Source organism: Colletes latitarsis, chromosome 1 (assembly GCF_051014445.1).
Source record: "Colletes latitarsis isolate SP2378_abdomen chromosome 1, iyColLati1, whole genome shotgun sequence".
Lineage (NCBI taxonomy): Eukaryota > Metazoa > Arthropoda > Insecta > Hymenoptera > Colletidae > Colletes > Colletes latitarsis.
The window spans coordinates 43,578,148-43,585,971 of record NC_135134.1 but is presented as its reverse complement, the minus strand read 5'-3'; positions in this window follow the sequence as shown (position 1 = coordinate 43,585,971).

Here is a 7,824-nt window from a genome sequence, read left to right as displayed (position 1 = left end):
AACTCTGTACACGGATCTAGCATGGATGAATGCATCGTGTCCGGTGCACGTCCTTGTGCATTCACAAAGCTTTTCGTTTCGCGGTATTTCACAAACAATACCGTGCACAAAAAGAAAAAAGAGCCGATAGAACGTGTCCCGATAATGTTTCGTTTCATAAAATGTTTATTAAATTTATTTTAATACATCGACGTACGACGAAAATTCGGTATAGGAATATTTAAATATATTATTTATGTAAAACAGTTCCAAAGAAAAGCTTGAATCCGCGACATTTCCACGTTTCGTTCGACCTTCACGCTTACTTCCTTCTTATTTTCTTTTCAACAATTATACTTCTCACACTTATGCAGCACGCGTAAACTTAATAAGTAAGATGTTTGAAAATTTTCCATTGTTTCGATGTGATCGTTAAATTGAGTCAGAACACATTATAGATCGTCGATATAATTTTACGACTATTAAAAATATTTCAAATTCTAACGATAGAATAAACGAATCGAAGAAACGTAGCGTCGTCTTATTTGTTTTGATAGTTATCAATATCGTTTGTATTTGCAAGATACAAGTGATCGTAAAGTGTTCTTCTTGAAATATAGATCGAATTGTTGAATATCTTATCGTAAAAACATATTCACACGTTTTTATATTATTTCGTTATTAAATATACGTACGTAATAACGATGGTAAGTTCGCGATGGTGCCACGAAATTCCATGAACCCGTGCCAGATGCCAGTAGAGTCTGACTCTGTTTGTGCTGCTCTCTGCAGGAGATCTCACTAACGTTACAAGAAGCTTCTTATCACAATTTATTACATTTCTTTCCACTGTTGCGCGTTAGATTTTTTAGATAATCTTTACATCGACCAGAATTTCACTCGAAACACAAACGTACCTATCTAACGATTAAATTTCTTCGATTTAAAACCCCAATAATTCAACTAAGAATGAACTTAGTATTGGATTAATAACTTATACATACGTTTTATCATCACGACGGAAGCAAATGTCGTGAAAACGTTTTTGAATCATAGACCATACGCATCTCTAATCGTCGAACAAAAAAAAAACGCTGCAGTAAACATTTTTTTTATATCACGATAAACGTAATGCGATTGCTTTGTTCAAAGGGCTTGGAACTTATAAATTGACTCCATGCTTCTTCCCTGATTAAAATAATTTAATTTCCGATTATGATCGCATAAACCGACGTTATAAAAAATCAACAAATTCGCGAACCGTTTTTAAGCATTTATCTTTGTACGAGTAATCGACGCACGCTTCCTCCGTACATACCTAATCTCCTTTAATAACCTGCAACGTATTTTCTCTGAATACCTGTTCTCTTCGCAGTAAATACCTATTTATGGCATAAAATTTGCATACGTTAGATAATAAAGCGTGTACGCTTTATCCTATGAAAAATCTTTAAATACATCACGCATCTCTGCTTATTTTCTTATTCAGTGAAACAGACATTTTTTAAGTAGACACGGCAAGCTTTTTCTACATAAATACGCTGGAATCTTATCGGAACATTACACGAATACATATATGTATGAACAATTACTGTAAGATATAATATAATTACAATCAGTAATTATAATAAAATATATTAATAATAGATTCTCTCAAAGATTCATAGTAGAAGACACCTTTAAAGTAAATCAATTTTTTGGAACAAGGATTATCGATAATATTACCATAGAAGTTTAAATAATATACATTTTTGTTGAGTTCCGAAATAAACCATTAAACCCAATTCGTCTCGTTTAGTCCCCTGAAATTAGGGGTGATACATCGAGTAGTCTTAGTCGACACACTTCGTGCAATCTAACAAAATCGAACGAGCCTCAACCACAGATTAAACACGGTGCTTTGATCGATTCTCATGCATTACTAAGCATTAGTAACTTATTGCCATATTTTATTGGTTTCAAACTTTAGGTGTACCCCTTTTATTGATTTCATAAATATCATTATACAGTGTGTTCAGCCACCCCTGGGAAAAATTTTAATGGGAAATTTTAGAGGCCAAAATAAGACGAAAATCAAGAATACCAATTTGTTGATTGAGGCTTTGTTAAAAAGTTAGTAACGTTTAATATTCCGCTCATACTGAATTTTTTTCTCGAAAGTGCATAGGATTTCGAAGGTATGTCTATTGACCAAAAATTACTGTAATTGACCCCCGCAACTGAAAATAATTTTTTCAGAACGATTTGAGATTTTTTAATTTTGTCCAAAAATTTCATACCTTCTCGAATTTTTTTCTCGAAAGTGCATAGGATTTCGAAGGTATGTCTATTCACCAAAAATTATTGTAATTGACCCCCGCAACTGAAAATAATTTTTCCAGAACGATTTGAAATTTTTTTTTTCGGGGTAACCAGACAGTCATGGTCAGACATTATATTTTCAGCAATGAATTTTTTTCTCGAAAGTGAATAGGATTTCGGGGGTATGGATATTGACAAAAAATGATTGTAATTGACCTCTGCAACCAAAAATAATTTTTTTAGAACGATTTGAAATTTTTTAATTTAATTTTTTAATGACTTTTTAACTAAGCGTCAATCAAGAAATTGATATTCTTGATTGTCGTCTCTAGAATCTCCCAATGACAATTGAACGAGCGGAAAGCATAACTTTCCACCTAAAAACGACAAATCTTTAAGAAGTTTCTCAACAATGAAAATTGAATTCCTTCTTAAGCATCGACACGATCTCGTCGAAACTAACAAGAAACGAACCTTTGCAATATCTTATTTTATTATTCGAAGGTATTGTTATACTTGCATTTTTTGTTAATCGTATTCAACATAGTAAACCTTCACGCAACAGTTTTTACTTACAAAGTTGGCATTTGTACGTTCGTAAACTTTCTGACACAGTTTATTCTGTTTCGGTTCTGTCGTTTCCTTCTCGATAACTCGAACGGCAATGTTTCGAGCAGCTCTCTAATTGCCAAACACTTCGAAGTGTATACTATATACACGAACCTGCGAAGACTCGAAAGCAATTATTTTTTAGTTTTCTGTCGATTGCAACATCGTTCGATATCATTGTTTCGCTAATTTGCTGGAGTATTAATTCTACTGCGCTATATTTATAAGAATGAAGAATGAGTGAAGAAGTGGTTTCATTTTCTTGCTCGCTATCCCCGATAAAATTATTGGACATTTCAGAACACCACAAACTATGTTTGCCACGTTTGATAAAATATATTTATGACGTTCAAGTTATTTCTTAACGAGTTTCTTAATATTTTATTTTATATTTTTCATAAATAATAGTAAGAATTTACAAAAAGAATAAGTAACAACATTAAATGCAATTTGTTTAAGTTATGCAAAAACTACCTTCTTATTAATTTATAATACTGTTATGTATTATATTAGTTAACATTTATATATATTTTAATTGCAAGAGTGACAATATAAGTAAAAGTTACAATTATTAAAGTAATCTCTCAACTTTAGTGTTATGTTAACACAATAAGTTATTTATTGCATTATTTAAAACACTGTATGATTAGAATATTATATTATGCTCGCTATATTCGCTGCAATCAAACAATATACAATATAGTTGTCCAAGCAATAAACTTCGAAGTACCAAGAAAACTGTAACAATTCCAGGTAGACGAGTATTGGTGTTTTTCTTTCGAAACTGTCGTTCGAACGCGACAAAACATTCGCCACACATTTTGTCCGGTTTCGCTTCTGCCGTGCCCCACCGATAATTCGAACGGCAATTTTTCGAGCAGTTCTCTAATTGCGTACTCAATTTGCAAGTCAAACAGGCGGAAGAGTACTATATTTACGAAGGCATGAGAAAACAGCTTCGGTGACGTCACCGTTTAAAGGTCTATCGTACTCTCCTGGCGCTATTCGGTGCCGTTTTATTTCTGCTTTGGTGGGCCGAAAGACCGAGAGAGAGACCGATCCGAACAAGGGGAGGAAAGTAGACGCGAACCGGAAAGAAATAGATCGAAATCCCTTTATTTTTTTCGCTGGACCGTCGCCAGTTATAAAGCCCGCGACACGATGAATTTTGTTTTCATTGGATTCCGAATGGAAACAACGCGGGAGAAAATTGTTCGAGCAATCGACAATCATCTCGCGGAGACCGCTCCTCGTTTCACCTAAAATCTCACGAAAATTTTACGAATTCGTGTTCCCAAACGTCATTCCGACGATTCGATCAGATATACACGATCGTGATAAATTTGTTAATTCGACGTTTCTCGCGAAATCATCCAACAATTTTTGTCGTGTGCGTCGCGACAACGTTGAAATGGTTGGCTCACGACGAAGTATAAAATGCTCGTTGTTTAATAAAATAATTTAGTAAAGCGCGATTGATTTAGTCCACGTCGAGGACCTTTGCAATATTCTGTGGATGGATTTTTACAATGTTATATCTCGAATTTTTACAATAATCTGTTTCACAATTTGTTGATGGAGGCTTCGTTAAAAAGTTACTAACAATTAAATTCAAAAATTTGAAATCGTTCTGGAAAAATTTTTTTCGGTTGCGTGGGTCAATTACAATCATTTTTGGTGAATACACATACCTCCAAAATCCTATCCACTTTCGAGAAAAAAATCGGATAGGTGCTGAAAGTTTTGGGTGAAAATAAAGACTTTCGAATCGTCTTGGAAAAATTGTTTTTAGTTGTAGGGGTCAATTGCAAACATTTTTGGTCAACAGACATATGCCCGAAATCCTACTCAGTTTCAATAAAAAAATTCCTTACCAAAAATATAATTTCAGGCCAGAAATATCACTCCAAAATTTTATATGTATCTTTAAAACGTCATAACTTCTGAACGGATTGGACGATTTTAATGTTTAAAAAAGCAAACTACGCGTATTTTGGTGGAGAATATGTACAAATCGCAAAAATATTCGAAAAGTTGGTCCTTGACCCCGCAAAATGAGAAAAACCCCATAAAAATGGTCCAATTTTCAAACAGCCATAACTCCTACAATTGTGAATATATTTCAATGAAACTTTTTTCTGAAGTAGAGCTCATGGGTACCTACAGAAAAGTATTAGACAACTTTTCTGTAGGGCGTCAAACAAAATTACTAAAAATCAAAAACGAATTTTTAAGAAAAATCGACAGGGGGTAGGTGCCTAAATTTTTCGACGACAGAAAAAAATCTCAAATCGTTCTGGAAAAATTATTTCCCGTTGCTGGGGTCAATTGGAATCATTTTTGGTGAATAGACATACCCCCAAAATCTTGCGCATTTTCGAGAAAAAAATTCAGTATGGGTGGAACTTTAAACATTAATAACTTTTTAACGAAGCCTTCATCAACAAATTGGTATTCTTGATTTTCGTCTTATTTTGACCTCTAGAATCCCCCATTAAAATTTTTCCCAGTGATGGCCGAACACCCTGTATAAACATTAACGTACGTAGTTTGTGAAATTTTCTAAAATCCTAATTCTAATGTGTTTTCTCCAATTATGATCGTGATGATGGTCGGGCTTAAATTCTATCTTCAAATTTATCCATACAATATTCATCTATCCACTATGATAATCCAAAATACTTAATCATTTTGAATTTTTGAGTTCAAACGTGATCTAAAAAGATACGTATACCAAAAGATAATTATATTACACGCAAAGATTATGGCAACGTTCCACTATGCGTCGTATCTTGTTTCCAAAATTATCACAAGTAAATAGATTCGCAATTGCTCGTTCAATGACCCGTGAAATAATTTATCAGGCGTCCAAATGATCTATTAGAAAAATAAAAGAAAACATGGAACTAAAAAAATAGTTCAAGCCAATAGAAAATCAGAAATTCAACAATTTTTAATTGTTTATTATGTAGACGTTTCGATTGTCTTCCCATCACGATTTACTATACTTGATGCACCGAATACAGCAATCAGCAAGCATAGTTCACTTTAAAGAAAAGATTTAAATTAGAATATAACTCTATTCTAAAGTGCCCAGAAAAAAATATAGTATGTAATGAGGTCTTATCAAAATCTTGGTCAAAACTACCCCGAAATTTAACCATTTTCTACCACCTTCCTTTACTGTGCCGACATCCTGTATAGAAATCAAAGTCGTAATCGTCATCAGAGGATGCTGCAAAAACAGCTCGTGTACTCTGGTAACGATCCAGGTAAACAGCAATGCTTGGATAACTGCGAGTCATTTTCGATTGGATAAGTGAACGATAATCGTCGCTACTACTTAAAGGGGACTCCCCTTGACATACCAACGAAATTCAACGTCGAGTGGACCGCGAAATGTAATCTGATCTGAGCTCGAATATCAGTAAGACAATAGTACATAGTAGAAAGATGAAATTTTTTTATTTTTGTTTTTATTTTTTAATGAATTTTTTATCAATATATTCGTGCGAGTTTTCCGACTAAAATAAGACCAAGCACGATATAATTTGTTTTTAACTTACTTCTAATACAGAATAAGATATTGTCACTCGTTAAATACACAAATATGATCCAAGTTATATCGTGTTTGGTTATATTTTAATCAATAAACTAAAGACTAAAATAAGACCAAGCACGATATAATTTGTTTTTAACTTACTTCTAATACAGTATAAGATATTATCACTCGTTAAATACACAAATATGATCCAAGTTATATCGTCTTTGGTCATATTTTAATCAAAAAAAAACCTCGCAAATATATCAGTAAACCCAACCCAAGAGAAGCAGCAGCCACTTAGTAAGAGAAAATCCACAAAGTGTACCTGCAAAGGATCCTCCGCCTCGAGATGTAGCAAAGAGAAACAAGAAAAATCCTACAAGAGAGACTCATCGATGGATCTATCCAAAGCATAAAGATTGACGGGAGAAAAAGGAAAAGTGGTACAGCTGGTAAAACACGTTTCAGACTGTTTGCTTGAATCCATTTAAATCCATTTTCCTGTTGAACACGTTTTGCATCGAAACTCGTTTCCTATTCGATGTAATAAATGTTGGTACGCGCAATTAACTGTTTCGCAGATCTGAAACCTTGTATAATTTTTTCGAATATTCTTTGTTCACGGTTCATCGGCGAAGATACTTTTACGACTTCGAAAATTCGAAGAAAATTATACTCGAATAGTTTCGGCTATTAATTTGCTCGAGTTTCCTATTTAAAAAAGTAAGAGGAAGAGTCACAACTGGCTCGCAAGTCGCCAGTTCGTCACTCCTGACCTAAACCATCAACTCTGTCAATATTTCATTGTTTTCTTTCATTAATTTATCAAAAATGATAGTGAAAATTAATTTATGCCAAGTATTTCAGATTGCTCGAAACTACAGATTTATATGATTTATTTTATGATTGTATCTTACTAAAAAGACTACTCTAGCTACATTTTCATCAAAATATGTGTTAAAAAAACTAAAAAATTGAAGAGTTTGTAGAAAACAATGAAAGTGCCAAGAATCTACTTTTTTCGGGAGGAAGATAAAACATTGCTGATTTTAAATTATTAACAAAATTCAATTTTGTTTAACGTTACACGTCACTAAGTTTGTAATAACCTAAACACATTACAAAATTTTTGTATTTCTTGCATTAGTAATGACATCAATTTGTAAAAAGAAGTATGTTTGTAGAAAAGTCTATATGTGCCAAACTTGTTTGTTCGACAATTACTTAAGAATATAAAAATATAAAAAATATATTTCTTGAATATGATATTTTCATTTTCTATTAGGAGGTATTGCAAGAATTTATTTAATTGTATCTCAAGTAACGCATTGGCTACAACGGTAATTCACATTGTTTTCTACAAAAACTTACCAAATTTCTCATTTACATTG